General features: G+C 31.1%; 1 protein-coding gene across 1 annotated transcript in view; it reads right to left on the bottom strand.

The window, feature by feature from the left end:
- Positions 1-3,029: 3,029 nt before the first annotated feature.
- The window catches only part of LOC113511515 (uncharacterized), a 70,116-nt gene continuing 52,287 nt past the window's right edge, over positions 3,030-20,858 (bottom strand). Inside the window, exon 4 of the mRNA XM_052893454.1 lies at positions 3,030-6,591. The gene's annotated coding sequence lies outside the window, so the exon portion shown is untranslated. The remainder of the gene's footprint in view (positions 6,592-20,858) is intronic.

Here is a 20,858-nt window from a genome sequence, read left to right as displayed (position 1 = left end):
TATCATTGCATAATTATAATCGTTGATGGGACCTGTAAGTAGCTATGTGTCAATGTTTCACCTTGACTTCCTTTGTCATGACGTTTAATTAAAATTCAAAATGTTAACTTTGATTTTTATATAATACTAGCTGACTCGGCAAACGTTGTTTTACCATATATTTTTTTTCTAAAACTATACATGAAAATATATCGTACTACAATTATTATATTCGATTACCATCTTGCAACCCTATTGCGGCATATGAAAATCACGATTAAAAAACAGGGATTGATCGTAAATGCGTGAAAATTTGAAGTTGTATATATTTTTCAATGCTAAATTATAATAAGATAAAAATAAAAAAATAAAAAATAAAATATCTTGAGGTGGGTCACCCTTATCATTGACGGGTATGAAAAATAGATGTTGGCCGATTCTCAGACCTACCCAATATGCACACAAAGTTTCATAAATATCGGTAAAGCCGTTTCGGAGGAGTTTGGTAACAAACACCGTGACACGAGAATTTTATATATAAGATTATGTGTTGTTTGATGAACACAGAGAAAGTGGAAGAGGTCTGTTTGAATCGAAGCATTTGGCGTTCCATTGTTTCTGCTTACCCCAATGGGACACAGGCGTGACAGATATGTTAAGCTGATTCGGTCAAACATTTTGGCCCCCACCGCCACCTAGCGGTCCATTATGTCTTGTTAGGAGGCGGGAAAGAGATTGTTAGTAATGCATGTGATCCCCCTAAAAACCTTCATGGTTTAATACTTATTTAAAAAGAAGAGATTATATACTGTTTTTTTTTAATGGACGATAATGGAATGTTAACTCCGCCTGCGCTAACGATATACGCTGGCGGGGCATCAGTGAGAGATGATAAATGAGAATGAAAGGGCAGGTCAGTTAGCACATCGCGATGACTACACCTGGAATTCAGCACGATGGTTTCCGGGGGAAACCAGGGCGAGATCAACGTATATTATTATCAAAAGGACTGATAGTCCGCATTACTAACAATCCTCTCTCCCCCACGATGACTTCTAGGACGGATCGAGTGGCAGTCGACCTGGTATATGGTATTGTTAACAATTGGGTTATAAATACATCCCACTCATCTGGAATGTATAGGTAAGGTAGAGTACAAAACTGGATGTAGTAATGAGCAACACCAAAATGTAGAAATGATAGCCTGAGAATGGCCTAGAATGGGTTATTATGAATTTCTAGAATCAGCGTATATATCGTCATAGTCGTAGAATACTGACGGATCTTTATACGTAATATTTGTCAGATCCATCAGTATTCTACGACTATGACGATATACATGTGCATAAGAAAATCCCACATAGTCGATGAAGCAAGAGATGTGTGTCTGTTTAGAAGTTCTTTTAAATTCGGTTATCATTACCTATCCTATCCTATTTATGTTATCCTATCCAGACTATCCTATACAGAATATAGCGTGAATTTGTATAGATAAATAGAGCATTAATCATTTGCGAGGAATTTCTTTTTAGTGCCATCTATTTATAATTCTTCAAAAGCGGTGGTTCGATGGTTATGATTCATGTATACAATTAGTAACAGAATATAAATGTAGATGGCGCTGCTTATTACTGAAAGTTGGAAAAGTTCACTGTTAACGATAAATTATGTTTTAAAGTGCCAGCGAATCATACTAAATTGGTCGATGAAGTGATCTATGCAGTATATTTGTACCTTTGCAAAATTAATGTGGGGCCAACATGGTTTTAATTGAGTAAGAATAATCAAAATCGGTTCAGTATTGATGAATATATAATGTAAAATACCGTCAAAACGCCGATAAATCGAGGATCTCTTTTATTAGCAATAATCATAACTGTACAGTATAATAAGTAATATAACATAAGGACAATTAAAATTTTTTAATCTATCAATTTTAAGAGTGAGATTGTGCTACAGCTAAATCATTCCCGCAGGTTTTTCCTGCGGGAATGATCTATGAAATCTCTCCTCCTCCTAGTACTTCTTTTATCAGCAATCATGCCTAGGATGATAAGCTAGAGTACTCTGTATTTTTCATTTGTCATGACGTGACCGAAGTATAACATTTTTCGATACTTCACGGCGTTCATAAGCTCTAAATTTTTCCTAAGCCTGACTAATAATTTAATATTTGTGATTCGGTCACGTCATGATATATTTTTTTATACAAATTAGAATGGTAAACAAGGTGACGGCCCACCTGATGGAAAGTGGTAACCGTCGCCTATAAACATGAGCAGTACCATGGACATAACAGAGTGTACTGTTTCGCCCATGATACCCCTGTGCGTTGTCATTCCTGAGGATTCAGGTGTTATTTCTCTGTACCATGTAAATTCATAATATTTTCAAAATACGACATGTCCACATCTCAAACGCTTCCAGTTCCCTTATTGTGTACTGTGTGAGGGTTTACGTCTCTATGTCATACAGTAGTACAGAGAAGACATAGCAGCGTAATATATGTAGTCTTGTCGTAGTGAAGGTTCCGGCATAGAATGGGCCACCATCTCTTTTCTCATGGGTGTCGACTAAGACATCACCTAAAACCTAACTGCAGTTGCCAACCCGCCTGCTAAACGTGGCAATTACTGGCAAACCCTTCCTATAGGGAGAGGCCAATTGAACATTGGATAGTTAACAGCTGATATTATCATATGTAGTCTTAGATTAATATTTTGATCTCTATTACACACAATTTATTTTAAAGAAAGTCGAGTAAGCTGTCTCAATGCGAACTTCGATTTCTTAAGCATGATCTTCTGTTTCAGTCATTCAACTTCTCAGATTCTTGAACTTATCAATCTGTTCTACCAATTGTGTCCCAATAAAGAGTTTATCGTGGAATCTTGGACTTTTAGAGATGAATACCTACTTCGTTTTTGTAATGCTGTTTGTAGTACTGCTAAAGCTTAAAAAAAATGCAATTTTAAGAATATGAATACGTTAAATATAACTAAATTAAATAATATTAATATTTACAGATATTTTTTAAATAAAACAAAATATTTTATTTGAATATCATTTCATTTATTTATTTTATGTGAATTACAATATTGAGAAATGAAATATTACGATAATGACATTAATTAGAAAATATCCTAAGAAATTATTGGAAATTGGACACGCTAGCTTAAATATAAACATCGTGAATTTAATTTGGATTAAACATTAGAGAGTTCATTACTTCTGTCTAATATAATGATAAAATTTGTCGAAGATTCAAAATTTATAATTACCTAATCTCGTTGTTTATTTGAACCTCCAAGAAAGTTATCAAATTGTCATATAGTGAAAATATTTAAGTAAGTAAACCTAACTAATGTTTTATAGTTAGAGAATCAGGAAAAAGTATTATAACATGTGTATTTTGTGTCATAAATATGGTACCAAGTAAGTACCATTGGTGTATTTAAAATTAATTTAAATGGGGGTTTGGCTTAAAAATTGTATATGTACTTTCAATGTTTTTAGTATACCCATAGCTCCTCCCATAGTATCCTCTAAGGTTAACACTTAAGGTTAATCTTAAGCTAACCACAGGTTAACCCTAGTTAACGTGTTTGATTCAAATACAAACAACTGTTTGTGTTACTGAAACTTCATTGTATTCATAATATAATATTCTTTTAAATTTTTAGCTTGTTGTAAAATATTTATTACATTTATACACGCAATACGTTTTGAAATATCGTCCCAAAGGTAATATAATTTTTTTAATATTGTCATATAATTGGAGAATTCAAATATTAAATATTTTATATTTTGTTTAAATGGTAAATTGCGTCTCCTACGACATATACTGGTAAAGACAACAACCAAAACTTTTTGTAACTAAATGGTAGATGGCGCTATACTAAAAGAATTGTTGCGATTTTGTACCGGTACTTATGTTATTAATATAGAATTTATTAAAATTACATACCAATTTCCTGATATCCAAAACTATAAAGTACAGACAAAAAATTAAATATAGTAAATAGGTATAGTATAAAAAAAATCTATAACTCTATGACTGTATATAATAAACACGATAAATGCATAGGTATCAAAAAAGATTTCATTACATCTTAAAAACTAAACAAAGATATTTTGTGACTGGTTCTCTTAAAATTATATATGTATTATTATTATTTAATAAAAGACGGAAATATAAGGGAGGCAGTTATCAGTCTTTTAACCCAATTACGTAGATAAAAGTATGAATATGTATACAGGGGGCTCAGGACAGTTCCTTATGGTAATCTTGAGAAGGTCTGGGCTCAGCAGTGGATAGGTAATGGCTAAAATGAAAATATAGCTTAAAAGTACTAGGTGAAAATATTTAAACAATATTGCTGACATTTAAAACTATTTACTTAATAATTGGATATTCATAGCTACCATTTCTCGATGAAGTAAAATATATATTGGAACCAGTGGAATCGTCTAAGATATCTACCATTTAATAGCAAAGGTAAATGGGAAATTTAAATGGGATATTACATCAAATGTTTTTAATATTAAATATTATTTCCAAAACAACCTATTTTGGAAATAAAATTCTATCTAAAATAAGTAGATGAGTATTTTTGTTGCATTTAAATTTGTTATTTTTTGCAAGCAAACAAAGTTAACTGGACCATACAGTCTGATGCTATATGTAGGAAATCAACTGACATTGTTGTAGCATGGATGAAAGTATACATATACAATTTATATTAAGATTTCTTTTATGTATGATATTATTTAAAATATTTGTACAATTTCCATTGTACAAGTATTTTAAATACATCTATTATATTTCCAGCTAGTATAATAAACATATAGAAACCTAACATGAATTAACTTTGACATTACACATCATACATTATTAACCATGTTTGTTCTTGATATTAAGTTCCCAAACTACATCTCTACGAATTGTTATCCAAATAGATTTATTTGTCATGTAATGAAAAAGAAGAGAGAAAACTAAAATTATTTGTAATTATAATAAGGATTAAACAGCTGTTAAATACGTCCCATATATTTCTGTTTATGAATATCAAATGATACGGTTTATGGGTTATTAATATAAGTTTTTAATAATTTTCTCATCATAACGTGATACCTAAGATTAAGAACTTAGTTCATAATCTTAGCTATAAACAAGATATGTAGAGGGCGCTTTAAAACGCTTTTTTTTTAGTTTTAAATTAGTTGGTGTTATAAAATTCGTCTAAAATGGACAGGCAAAGAGCATGGCCCAAACAGCCTAGTCATAAGTGTTTAAATTAGTATTTTTTAAATATTAGTATTGTTTTTTAATACTTTACTTTTTAATGTAAATATGCAAATTTATACCCTGTATGTTGTACATACAATTTTATTTTAGGCCAAGAAAATTATTTCGAAAAACGTAATTTCCTTGTCATTATTTAAGATTATAAACCGACCAGAGATATTAGATTAAAAACAAAACTAGATATCAGATTATTAAAATACGGCATAAAATTGTAAAAAACAAGGAAAAACAATTTTACGAACAATGTTGTCTAAAACTGTTACTATAGAAAGATTGTAAAAAAATGTTAAGTCCACACAAGGTCATACAAATTTTCCGGTCCCATACAACCGTATCAGTTTGAATAGAGCATCATCACAAATGTATTACATTTTATTTGAAAGAAATGTCTTTTTTTTACTTAATAAGGCACCTCGCTTTTTTGGTTTACAATAAAAGAAATTAGGAATTTTATCATCTAATTTACTAGTAATATGCCAAAATTTAGAGGACTAAAGGAGAATTAAAATTACATATTCCTACATCTAAAAGAACATCGCAATAGTATTACACCGTAATATGGCATTAAATCATAAATAACGATTTATAATTATTAAGAGATCAAAAACAAGTTTTTTTTTTTTTATTTAATTCAATACGACATAATTTATTTTATGGTTTGCCTCCATTAATAACCTATTGAAAAATAAATTCGATCTCCTTACGCTTGCATCATAGGAAAAAATATATATTTCTTTCTATTTCAATTTAATTATTTGTACTTAATGTGATACATTTGGATTCAAATTATGTAAAAAAATATTTTGTATTTACATAAAAAAACATATTTTTTAATAATTACCTAACAATTATATCAATTTACAAACGCGCCAAATAGATAATTAAAACGCTAAAAAAAAAAAGGCGGCGGCGGTATTGCAGGTTACGTAATTTTAGTTCCAATATATTCTATAGCAAGTACAAATTCTTAGATTTCTTTATGCCAGTAATGAATCCAATTTAACGTTATATTTATAATATAAATGTATAAAAACTATTATTATAGACAGTTTAAAATTTTGAAAGAATATGTTGCAAGTATTGTTTTTTTGTTGTATTTTTGGGTCGAAGGCTAGTGAGCCAAAATTCTAAATTAAAAAAAAAGCAAATCAATGTAGGGTGTGTCTATGTAAAATAATAGGTTTTTAATGAAGGCAAACTAATAAGTAAGTACAATAATGTTGTCGTTGTATTTCTCCTATTATTTAGTTTTCTTGATTCCCATGTCTTCTTTATGTTGATATTTCTCCTGTTCTGCCGAAGATCTGAAAGTAGAGAAGTTAAAATTAATTAACAATAATTTAATTAGATTTATTTTTGCTTAAAGAAAATAATTAAAACATTAAATATGTATATATTCTTATCCATTTAAAAACAATCAAGGTTTTAGGGACTTAATTTTACCCACTGTAAGTAACATTAAATTAGTTGAATTCTTGGAATTAATTATATAAACCGATGTTAATTAAAAAAAGGCGTCTGCCGTGTAATCCCGGCATAGAATAGGATACCTCTTCTTGTCCAGTGGGTGTCGTAAGAAGCGATGGGCAGCAGCGTCCCTCTTTAAACATCACCAAAACCTAACTGCGCTTGCCAATCCGCCTGCCAAGCGTGCAAACTACCGGCAAAACTCTCTTTTGAGGGAGGCCTATGTTCAGCAGTGGACAGTACACGACTAATATCGTCATAGTGGTAGAATACTGACGGATCTTTATATGTAACATTTGTCAGATCCGTCAGTATTCTACCACTATGACGGTATGATAATGATGAAATCAATGAAAAATAGATATTTCAATATTTAATGTATAAAATTTGTTGTAAAAATCAAATTGTTTTTGAGTTTTTCTTATTGTAAAAAAACCCCTTACACAATCATTTAAAGACATGGAAAGATATTGAGAACGTAGGCATTATTCTTTATCTATGTTCAAATTTATTTTTAGTCGCATTTCCAATTATTACATTTTCAATATTCGTTATAGTATCGTGCCGTCATAGTTAAGGTTTACCGAGGTAACGGTTCTATTCATTTCTATTCCTTTTCGGGACTGTGAGAAAGTGCTATTTCATTGTGTCGTGTCGTGTTAGAGAGAGATGGCAAGACGGAAAATTCGTGGTAAACAGATAAAGCAATTCTATTTACAAGCGGACATGACGAAGACAGTCGAAACTAGATCCCTTAAATCAGAGAGATCAGGCTGAGTACTACCAGAGTGATCGACCGGAATCGCTGCGCATGGTTCCCCAAACAAAAACAATACTTAAGGAAGACACTCAAAAATAATAACCCTTATACGTTAATATGGCAGACTTGCAATTTTTTTTTCCAATTTAGATTTTTCAATTCAAGATATTTCTGTCGTAATACATTCTACAGCATGAGAAGACCTTTTCACGTACGGTTAGTTTAGGATTCTTTATACTGAGTTTTATAGCGAATTAAATATTTGTTCCAAATTAAAAATTTTGAATGTTTTGCACCAATTCCTCAATAGTCATGCTACTGTTAATTTTTTTTTAATTGTACGATATTTTCTTGAGGAAAATAAACACATCTCTATCTTTTTTGTCAATCGGATAAAAATTCAATACGATTTCAATAATTTACAGTGCAAATGGAACCAATTTAGACATTTTTTGATACCAAATTTGCTCGATTTTAACCTTTAACTTAATGTTAACTATTAAATCTAATAGACATAATAATAGCCTGAAGAGTACATTACAATGATGGTGCCTTGATGGATTAATTGCTATGTAAGCGTATGTGAAAAGTATAAAAAAACCTTGTCACTTTTATTCATTCAGTAATTTTTGTTAATTTGGCGCGTCGGTCCCGGCATAGGATAGGTCTCCCCTTACTTTCTTGCGGATGTCGTAAGAAGCAACTAAGGACATTAACGGTCGAGGGATAAGCAGCGTTCCTCTTAAAATATCACTGGCCTAACTGTGGTTGCCAAACAACCTTCTAAGCATGGCAACTACTGGCAAAACCTCCTTTATGGGAACGCCTATGTTTAGCAGAGGACAGTTGACAGCCAATATCAACTTCTTCATCATCAATTGTTATTAAATTTAATATATCAGGGAATATTTGAAAGAAGTAGTGTAGTAAGTTTGCTAACTTTTGTATTATGTTTCAAAATGTAAGCATTCATTTACTAGATAGATTGTGATTCACGAAAAAATCTAACTGAATTGTGACAGAGTCGGTTATTTTGAAAAACTTTAAAATTAAACTGTTGAACCGATTTTGATAGAACTTCCGTGGGACCAATCTGCAAGTACATTCTTTTAGATAAAATAATAAAAAAACGTTACGAAGTAAGAAGACTAATTATTATTATTTCTTTTTTATACAACTTAGAATGGCAAACAAGCTGACGCCCCACCTAATCGAAAGTGGTAACCGTCGCCTATAGACATGAGCAGTACCATGGACATAACAGAATATACTATTTCGTCCATGATACCCCCCCATGCGTTGCCATTCCTGAGGACTCAGGTGTTATTTCTCTGTATCCAGTAAATTCACGCCATATCCTACCCTTCAAACCGAAACACAGCCATGCAATCAACTGCTTCACGGTAGAAACACGAATAGGACAGAGGTACCCAAGCAATCGACTTTTGTACAAAGTTACATTTTTAAAGTCGGTTTAAAATTTAATTGACTGGCTTTGTACCTGCATTTTTTCATTCTGGATCAACTATTAATAGACCTCAAGTTATGATAACTCATAGACCTATTATACGTACTCAAAAATGATAACCAGTATGTGAATTATAGAATAAAGATAGTTGATATGGCCCGTGCAAATAAAATAAGTAAAAAGCTTTTGTTTCTTAATGTACCACGACCGAGAATCGAACCCAAGACCTGATTAATATAACAGATAGTTGTATGTGGTAAACCAATCTAGGTATGTCATTTCGTTTCACCCAGATCGAAGCTGATACTTGAAGGTCTCGAAGCCGGTATTCGAACCACTAGACCAACGTCAGGATTTGACATTTACTGTGCAGGACGTAAATATATAATTTTTATTTGTACTTATATCTTTTTAACATTTCGTTGTTACACACGAGTGAACGCGACAAGGTTCCAGGGTTTAATCTAGTAATTACGTTAACTATGACACTTTGATGATTGCTATCATAATTTTAGGTTCAATGTACCTCAAGGAACTCTTAAAGCAATAGTTTTTAGATATATAGTCTATGAATTATGCAATAATTAAAAAAATAGATAGATACTCTTTATTGTTTCCTCCAAAAGATTACAATAGTAAACTTATTATAAATATAAACAATCACAAGAAATAATTACAAAACATTCATATTTTCTTTCTCTTGGTATGTTTTTTTTTTTTTTTAATTTAACAGAAGTGAAAAATATTATTGCTCTCTTTTTATTACATATAGAACCATATTTGATTAAAATTTGTATTTTTACTTTTAAACCGATTAAAAAAAAAAGGAGGTCATCAATTCGGTAGTATTTTTTTGTGTTTGACATTTGTAAACCGATCTGAAAAATTATTTTTTATCTGAGATACACTTTTAGATTGGTTCCATAGAAATTTTATCAGAATCGATTCAGATAGATAGATAGATAATTTATTTGCATTACTTACTTACAGCACACAAATTACAACATAGATATACAAAAAAAGCGAGATAACATAAATAATAAAAAGTAAAAAAAATACATAAAGCTAAGTTAAAGCTAAATACAATTTTCGTTTGTAAGTGTGCCATAGCAATACAAAATGGCCACAACTCAGTCTATTGCTTCGCCCTCAAAAGAGTATTTAGTAATTTAGTTTCAAATTAAAATAACTAATAACTGACGTAGCTGTTTTATGTAGAAAAAATCTGTTATGTAAATAAAAAGTGTGTAATAGATAGAGATTAAACACATCAACAGTTTTATATAGTTTTGTTTTATATGCCTAAGGCTATAACGTCTATGAGGTTTTTTATTATAAAGGTCAAAACAATCCGAGTCAAGTTCAAGACATATCAAAAGACACGATCTTGAATGATGTTTGCGTAAAATTTAACCATAGAGCATGATTGTTTTAATCCGTCACAGATTCAAGTATCGATCGGCATATCCATTCCCGCCATTTTTTGGCAAGATAGGTTATATTAATTTAGGGTTATATCCTAAGGTTAGCTTAGATTTTAAGTATGTAAGTATTTTTTTTCTCTTTTTAACTGTATTTGAATTTAAGGGTCAGCATTAAGCACATTACAAACTAGATATTATAAAGCTACGTAAGAACCTACCATTTTTTCTATTTGGAGAATTTAAATTTGGAATTAAAACTTTTTTTCTTTATATTGAATTTTCTATTAATAATTATTACAGATGACTATATAAACTGAATAGGTTGCGTGCCATACTAGAATTCTGTGCCTCTAGTGAGAAAGGGTATAACTCAAGTTATAGCCTTTTTCTTTTTTAGGCTACTTTAAATAAGCAAATTTTTCTCTTTCGAACGGTATAAGAATCGTAACGATATCTTTAAAAACAATAGAGATAGTAAACATGTAAAAGGCTACAATTAACAAAATATTTGTGGTAAAAAAGTCATAATTAGAAATAAAACTACAATATTTTACAAAAAATATTTTTGTAAAATGAATCAGTTCGATTTGAACCCTTTTACACCATTAAATAGCGATTATTTTTTATAGCGTAAAATACACAATCATTTTTTTCTTCATATTCAATAAAATAGTTTTAATTCAACTTAAAACTATTTTCACATGATAATTTTAATATTTTTGTTAAGTGTGATTAGGTATAATAGAATTATTTTTAAAACTATAGGTTTTACACAAAAACCGACAATTTCATAAGAAAGAGGAGAAAAAATTACTATAAATGCAATCATTGACTTGTTCAATTAGCAAATAATAAAAGCAGCAGAATTTTTTTTCTTTATTTAAAATAGTTTTTTGGCTCTCCTGAAAAGTGACCATTTTGAATTGAACCCTTTCTCACTAGAGGCACAGAATTTGGATATAAAACATGTTTATATTTATTTTTTATATAGAATTACTATGCGGAGTTACCATTTCATTTATAATATATATCTATCTATTTATATATATTTTTATTTATTTATTTATTTATACCTATTGGTTTTTTCAATTGTAAAGACATTTTATTTATTTATTTTTAACTATAACATTTAAGTCGATTGGTACACATGTGTGACTGTAACGACTAATTAACTGTCAGTTTTCTCATATTGGGTTTGCTGGAAGAAATCTCTATTGGAGATAAGCTCGCCTTTGTGCACTATTATGTTTGTTTTTACATTTTAATAACCTTTTGTGTACAATAAAGAATAAAAAAAAAAAAAACAATCTTAGGTCTTGCAATTAGTAATTCATCACAGCTACTAAAAAGATTTGCAGAGTTTTCTGTAATATCATTGTGCCGTTTATATTTAAAGGCGTATCTTTCGTACCACTTTCCATCAGGTAGGCCGTCAGCCTGCCCATTCTATTATAAAATAGGACGTTGTCTGCTGGATTTTGCTAGTAGGTAGCTATAGTTATAAAAAGTTAATAAGGGTACGATTGTATATAAATGGCTTTCCGATATTCCGCATAACGGATGCTCTGGACTATTATTAGACAGGTTTATCAGCGGACACATCTTGGAACGGGTCGGGCGGCGCTTACGCAACCGTCCCGCGCGCAGCGCACTCTATAGGATAGCTTTGATTACTATTGATGGACGTGTTATGATGACTTTGTATTTATATATTATGTATATATATATATATATAAGTACATTAGCAATCCGTCCAGGTTTCGTACGATTTTAAAAATTGACTTCTAAAAGAAGCAGGTTAATTCGGTGTATTTTTGTCGTCCATTGTTTTCTAATTGTGATTATGTCTTGTAATTGTTTATATTTATAATAAGTTTACTATTGTAATCTTTTGGAGGAAACAATAAAGAGTATCTATCTATCTATATAAAATGTCTTTTTCAAATAACATGAAATCAAATCATATTAATTTAAATAGACTTTTCTACAAGTACTTTTAAATTGCATTTTTTTTTATAACCAGTTATGTGTTTTTTTTTCTTTTTTTTTTATAAAACTGGGACAAAGAGCATGCGGCTCACCTGATGGTAAGTGACTACCACCGCCTATGATCACTTACAACACCAACGCCATTGCAGGTGTGCTGCCGGCGTTTTAAAAAGGATTATGCTCTTTTCTTGACGGTTACGATAACGTATTTTTTAGTTTATCTATTAGAAATAAAAAATAAATTCATTTATCTTTATAATATTAGTTTAGACTAGCAATTCTGTCTGGCTTTACATGGATAGGAAAAATTTGCGAAATAATATGTAACCTATGTTATTGATAATGTAGCTTTCTATTGGTGAAAGAATTTTTAAAATTCAATAGTCTTTCAATTTGTGTATGCATTTTTTAAATGCAATTTAGAATGGCAAACAAGCTGACGGCCCACCTGATGGAAAGTGGTAACAGTCGCCTATAGACATGAGCAGTACTATGGACATAACAGAGTATACTGTTTCGCCCATGATACTACCCATGCGTTGCCATTCCTGAGGACTCAAGTGTTATTCCTCTATACCTTGTACATTTACTACCATATCCCACCGTTCAAACCGAAACACAGTCGTGTCAACATAACTGCTTGACGGTTGAAACACAAATGGGACAAAAGTACCTAAGCAAACGATTTTTGTACAAAATCTCCCTCTGGTAAAATGGTGGTAAAGTATGTATGTATGTAGTTCTTTAGTTTATCAATTACAAACAAACAATCAAACGTCTCTTTACAATATTAATATATAATAGATTAAACCGCCTGTCACCTCAGAATTCGCATCAGAACGAGAAGACATGCGTTAAATATTGATCTCATATTGTTTTAGTGTAAATGCAGTGCCCAAGTCCAACAGGACTGGTATAAAAAACTAGAGTCAAGTTTTTTACTCCCCCATAGGGAATGGTCAGTGATCTATAAATATATCAATTATGTATGCGAGTTAATCCTGCCCGCTGTATAATAGAGCGAGTCCCTTCTATCGGTTCGATAGCAAAAACCAGAAAATGTACTTAGTATTTTGTGACGCTCCTGTAAAATGTAAGCGCTCTTAGTGTATAGGATATATATATATAATTTATTTAGATATTATATAATTATATATTGGATAATCGCTTCCTTTCCCGTGGGTGTCGTAAGAGGCGACTAAGAAGGAGTAGGTTCTTAGTTCGTATATATATATATAACTCGAAGAACTGACAACCGAAGGGGACTTGAGTAGCGCCCCGTACAAGCAAACGCGATGTATGACGACCCACCACTAGATAAGAGAGTCGACTTCAAATACATTGCAGGATGTCAGTGGATGCAGGTAGCTCAGGACCGTTCCTTATGGCAGTCTATGGGAGAGACCTATGTTCAGCAGTGAACAGATAATGGCTGATATGATGATGATGATGATGATAAAAATGTTTTAATTACTTTTTCTGACAATAAATATTATTATATGAAAGTATTTACCCGTAACGTAAGTTATAAACTTGGGTGCGGCTCATGGCGTGCGAAATATAGGTGCAGAGCCTCGCCTGTCCATTAGAGCATTAAACCCAATTAGAGTCACCGCAAAATGGTCGGATGGCTTATAAATAATAAAGAAATGTCGACAATTTGTAGTTGGCACGAAACTTGGAAGGTCATACCTGAAGATGAATTAATTACTGGAGGCAGTTGGGGGAGTTGGGTGGGAAGGAGGGAATGATGCGTAACTAATCCCGTCAACTCTATCAGGATGTAAAAGGGGGCGTCAAATTATAACTTCACGAGTTATTCCCTAGCGTCTACACGTCTATTTCGAAGTTAATAATCTTAATAATATAATGAAATTATAGGTAGACGATATTTGTATAGGAAGGAGATAGTAATAGAATTCAGAGATGCTTTCTCCCACTAACACTCAGGTTATGGAATGAGCTCCCGATGATGAGCTGCCGAGGTTTTCCTAAGAGACTACAGCATGGGGTTCTTTAAAAGGGGGGTAAAGAGGTTTCTTCAGGGTCGGCAACGCGCGCGTAATATCTCTGGTATTGCAGGCGTTCATAGGCTACGGTAACCGCTTACCATCAGGTGGGCCGTATGCTTGTTTGCCACCTCAGTGGTATAAAAAAAAATAGAAAAAAAACCTATAATTCTCTGAAATTTTGTTTGCCTTGTCTGAATGTAACACGGTAACAATTTAAAGATACAAACGTTAAATATCGGTTTAGATTATTCGTTAAAATTATAATATCATGAACGCGTAATTATAAACATCTGAATGCATTATTTAGAATCCGTGTAACGTAAGTAACATTATTTACTATGAAATTAGCATTTCCTTTGTTCACTCTAATGGTTTCGGGGCATGCGAGAATCGCATAATTAATCTAATAGAGTGCATCGGTGCATTTGCAGACGACACTGGTGTAATTTAATGCATAAGCAACCAACTAGGTATTATCTCTATAAGGTGAAATCGAATCTTTAGCAAACAGTGACAAACTCATTTTCACATTTTTTTATTAGTAAGGATATTTTTATTTCAATGGGTGTCGGAGGAGGCGATTAAGAGACATCAAGGGATGGGCAGTAGCGTCTCTATTAAAACATGTAGCCTAACTGTGGTTGCCAATCCGCTTGATAAACTTGGCAACTACTGGCAAAACTTCCCAAGGGAGAGGTTTATGTTCAGTAGTGGACAGTTAAGAGTTGATATGATGATAAAATTACATTTTTATTTATATTATAATTATATTATGAATATGGGGTGAAGAAGTACATCCCGATCGAACGAAGTCACGGGTAAACACTAAAGTAAAAAAAAGGTAACAACATAAAAAAAAAACATTTTCCGCCATTTTGCAACGTCTACAGTACATTTTACTATAGATTATTACATTCCTACTCAAAAGGTTACAGCAACGCGCAAGATGCAATACAATGATGTCTCAGAGCAGAATAGAAAATGTGCAGACGTGCCAAACAATATAAATTACCTAATAACGCAATGGAATTTGTAGTACAAGGTAAAATTGAATGTGCTGTTAAGTAATCGATTCGTAATGCGGATCTTTTAAGATAGATTTAAAGTAGGTCGGGTGAAAAGTATTTTTCTCTTTAAAATAAATCATTTGTAAATATTTTTGTTTTTTTTTTTTTTAATCTAAATCTATGCTAATATTATAACGAGGAAAGGTTTGCTTTTTTGTATCAATATCGTCATATTAGACATTAACTGTCCACTAATATTAACACTTGTTAATATTTATATCATTTTTTGGAGGGAATGAAGTGTTTTCGTTAATTTATTTTGCCAGTATCTGTTGTGCTTGACAGGCGGGCTGGCAACCGCAGTTAGCTTTTGGTGATGTTTTTAAGTGAGAGGCTACTACCCATCTCATGATTATGAAGTTATCTTAGTTGTCTTTCACAATATCCACGGAAAAGGATCTTTAGTAATAAACAATTTAATTGATATCCAAAAGTCAAAATCTTGTATGACATAATTAAAATCATTTTCGCATTTTCTCCAAATTCGTATAAGGTTAAAAAGATGATGATGAGGACAGAAAGATGATAATGATGATGATGATAATTGTTATTTTTTGTAGCATCCAGCATATTATTACTAATGTTATAAAATTATTCAGTTCCCTTTCAATTTCATTATTTTTCGGTGGACTGTGAGAAGGATGCTATATGGCATTAAGTTCGCCTTTTGTACCAAACATTTTTTTGTAACATGACGAATAAAGAATAAATAAATAAATTACTACTATTACTCGCATAAAGGTGGCTTTAAGAATTTCTAGATTTTTTTTTTACATGAAGTAATTTATATCGAAATCATAACAAGAATATGATAATTAGTCACGTCCTTCCATTCAAATGATGTCGTTTGGGAATTCAGCATAATTTATGAGTATCCGTGTAAGATATGGGAAATTAAGAAATAAAATTTGAAAAAAAAAAAAAACAACTTGCGCACAGCGATATGACATTAATAGATTAATATAGATGGAGATTACCGTGTGGTACCGGCATAGAATAGGCTCCCTGTTCCTTTTCCCGTGGGTGTCGTAAGAGGCGACTGAGAAAACTTAATGGTAGAGAGATAAGCAGCAGCGTCCCTATTAAAACATTATCAAAAGCTTACTGCAGTTGCCAACCCTTTACCAAGCTTGGCAACTACTGGCAAAACCTCTCTCTTGGAAATTTATGTTCAGCACAGTTTAGAAGACAGTTAACGGTGGAAATGTTGGTGAGGAATATTATAGATGTGAAAGTTTATTTGTTTAGTATATTATAACCTTAACGGTTTAACCAATAACTATGTAATTTGATATATACATACTATATAGGATGGACAAGGACATAGACTACTTTTTACCTCAATCAGTAATTATTTTTCAAGCCATGCGAATTAAGTCACAGATATAAGCTTGTAATTCTATAAATGAACTTGCGTGTCTGTTATTTATTTAATCTCTCGTAACAAGTGCTACCCGTTGGTACCTAAATGTCAAAACTTTCGCGCATCGATTCACCTGCTCATTTGTAACAATGTGCATTTACCATTTCAATATCTAAATTTATGAAAAGCGAGTATAATTAACGTAAAATATATACATTGACAGGTCAAATTGCTCGCAGAATAAAGTTAAATGTTTTTTTTATCAAAGGAATAATTATTTATTTTTTTATTTTATTTTTATTTTTGTGGTACAACAACAGATTACAAACAAAACTTTTAACAATAGAATACAACAATAGCATTATAAGTTTGCAAACCAATTATAGTTGTACTCAACATTCACAGAGATGAAACAGAATAGGTTGATTTTTACTACAAAAAGAATTAATGATAAAAACTAGATACAAAACAAGAATCAAAAACAAAACTACCAAACTATGCTTATAAACTATTAGGTTATCAATGTATGTAATGCTTCGATACAATGAAAATTTCTGATAGAATATGTCAATATCCGATTTACAGTCAATGTCATTGTACAATTTGCACATTCTGTATATTGGATTATTATATGACACATTATTGTTTGCGAACGGTATAGAAAAGAGTTTAGTTGTACGAGAAGAGTGTTCGACGAATGTATTAAATTATGACGAAGGTATTAAATAAGAAATAATGAAAAAGTTTTTTTTTTAATCTAGATAAACTGACGGCTAGCTGACAGCCCATGTAAGGAAAAGTAATTAATTAATGTTCCTTTCCACTCAGAGTTTGCTAGAAGAGAACTCTTACAGCGTTAAATTCACCTGTTGTACATCTGTATTAAAATAAATTATAACAATGTAGTTTTTGTGTACAATAAAGTATAAATAAATAATATAATAATAAATATAAATAATATAATAAGTTTTTTCTATGTGTTCTCCTTTAACAAAAGGTTGTCTGTAAGAGATTGCCCTAGCGATAAGACTGCCTTTTGTACCTTTATGTGTATATTTCAATCTGTATCTATGTTAATGTATTTCACTTCAATTATTCACTTGTCATTGTATATTTTTTTAATGGTGCAATAAAGAGTAAAATAAATAAATAAAGTAATAATGGTTATTGCCCATTTATAGAAATTGAATAATATTTAGGACATCATAAAAATTGTGCATGAAATCTAATAATCAAGGTATAAAAACTCTCGATACGATGACCTATCAAAAGGAGGAGTTTCTTAATTCGTCTATATATATTTTTACAGTCTCGTTTTGCGATTACGTCAAATTCTAATTAGATTTTGATAATTCAGTCGATAGGGTATAAACTCTCGTATTAATCCTATATTCATTTAGCGGCCATTGTAACCGCCCTTTCTCTTTAAAAAGTAAAAAAAAAAACTTAACAAATTATAACTGGTAGAACTTAGTGGTAGACATACAATTTCGCTTTCTAAATTCATATATTTTTTTATCTAATATATCTATGGTACATCTCGTTGCACAAAAAGATATTTTCTCGTAATTGAAATAGTTGTAATTATATTATCAGATCAAAATATACTTGTGTCGTATTTCTATTAATATTAAATTTTCACTGAGTGCTGGCGCTTTTAATTATTTATCATCCATATCGTTTATTTTTTCTAATGATTTATAGGTACTATTTTTAATCTATGGAATTTATATGCCTGTTTTGCGTAATCAATATGTTAATTAAGAGTCGGCACTGTCCTTATACTGACGTAACTGGAAAATGTATCTATGCAACCACCGAAAAGTGTCAATACAATAAAATAATAGAATTCATAGTGTTTTACAAGTGCTTCTAATATATCATAGAGATATAAACACTTGTGAAACAATAATAACAAAATATAAATATGGATAGGTAGCATAAAAGACCTTGCTAGGTAGTTTATGACACCAAATTTTTAAATTTAATTATTTAGTTGCATAGATTTCATACAAACATTTTTATTTGAAGTGACACGGACCTGATATTTTGCTATTTATTTCTTGACGGTTTTATGAAAAAATATATATATACGATAGCAAAGGAATAGGAAAGCCCGCGTTCTCCCAAAAAAATCTGTCTGTGTCAAAAACTGCGATGTAGCAGAGGGCTTATCAAAATTAATAATGAGAAAACATTAAGTATTTCAACATGAAACCCACGCGACGTAAACTCCGTATAAATTACAGTTATAAGGAAGCCGGTAACATCTGCTAATATTTTGCAATTCCTTGGTCCAACTCGGATGTCGTGATAGGCCAAGCGATGTGTGCGAGGAGGCAAAGTTAGATTCCGTATGCATTACAATCGGAATACTGATTATTTAATATTTTTTTATACTACTGCCCAAAAAACTACTGTTAATGTTTTCAGGGTCCATTTATATATGGAAGTTTTTTTTTTATTCTATGACCTTTAATTAAATACCTGAACAGATTTAGATGTATAGGGTATTGTTAAATTCTTTATATCATCCCGAGTAATATTAGTTATATTTTTTTCTAAATCTAAATGCTGGCAGTATAGCGTCATTTTCAAGTCAATAAAAAAAAGTAAAAAATAGCAGTGCAGTTGTGTTTTCTTTCTTCGTTACAATAGCTTATTTATATTGCATCAATTGGCTGGTCTTCTATACTTTGAAAGCATCAAAAAAAAAAATTAATAAATAGGAATGAAATAAGAGAAAAAATAGTAATCATTATTAAAACCGTTACTCTCGATGTGTAATTATAACTGCTGCTATCAGATTATAGGCCAAATAGAAACATTGTTGTCCAAAAAAAAGCATATGCATCGAACTAAGCTGTATCGGTTAGATCCTTTGTCTATCCGACTTTAGAGGCGATCAAGAAAAAAAAAAATGTTACAAATGAAATGAGTAAGTGCACAAGCGGCCTAAAGTTAGAAAACGGAATATTTTACTCTATGATTGTATCGTGAATAATTTGCTTTGTGAAAATAGGAGACTAGTGACATTCAGAGGATGGGAAAATGTTTTAGCATTTATCTAATACTTTTGTAATCGTGTACGCAATATGTATTTCTACATATGTGTTTGGAAACTAATTCTTCTACCGTTTTTATGCGACTACATACATTTATTACATAGATTATATAGTTATGTTTTATAATAAATAATGTGGTCATAAACGATTAACTGTTTTTTTTTAGAATTTCCTTACATACCGTCTTTAATAAGACCAAGTATAAATGTTTTTTTTTTTTATTTTTTTATTAAGCCCTAAAGCTTGTAAGTAATTGTTTATATTTATAATAAGTTTACTATTGTAATCTTTTGGGGGAAACAATAAAGAGTATCTATCTATCTTGATTAAGGCTTTAATTTTTTTTAATTATCTAAATTAGTTTATTTTCATATTGGTTTTAGAATTTTATCGTAACAAATCAATGGTAGGTCCAGTGAAGAAGTAAAAACCTATCGGTTGTAAAAAGAATCATCAAAATAATTTAAGATTTTGTTTCACAAAAAAACCGACCTCAATCGTGACAGAAGCAGTTATTTTGATTTTAAAAAGTAAATAATCAAACCGATTTCGATAAAGTTTCTATGGGAATATATATGCAAGTTTATTTTTTCAGATAAAAAAAATTTCGAAATCGATTTATAGATGACAGAATTATGAGGCAACAAAACAAAATTTTTGCCGTGCGGTCCCGGCATAGAATAGGCCACCCCTTTCTTTCCCGTGAGTGTTGTAAGAGTCAACTAAGGGAGGGAGAGGGATGGGCAGCGACGTCCCTCTCAAAATAGCTAATAAATAGCCTAACTGCGGTTGCCAACCCGTGTGCCAAGCGTGGCAACTACGGGCAAAATTCTCCTTATGGAGGAAGCTTATGTTCAGCAGTGGACAGTTAACGGCTGAAATAAAAATAATAAAAAATAAAAAAAACAAAATTGACACTATTTTGAAGTCATTTGAAATCGCTAAATTGCGATGGA

This window comes from Galleria mellonella, unplaced genomic scaffold (assembly GCF_026898425.1).
Source record: "Galleria mellonella isolate WM207_F2 unplaced genomic scaffold, CSIRO_AGI_GalMel_v1 utg11558, whole genome shotgun sequence".
In the NCBI taxonomy this organism is placed as follows: domain Eukaryota; kingdom Metazoa; phylum Arthropoda; class Insecta; order Lepidoptera; family Pyralidae; genus Galleria; species Galleria mellonella.
The sequence above is the reverse complement of the archived record's forward strand: the minus strand, read 5'-3'. Positions and strand labels throughout refer to the sequence as shown.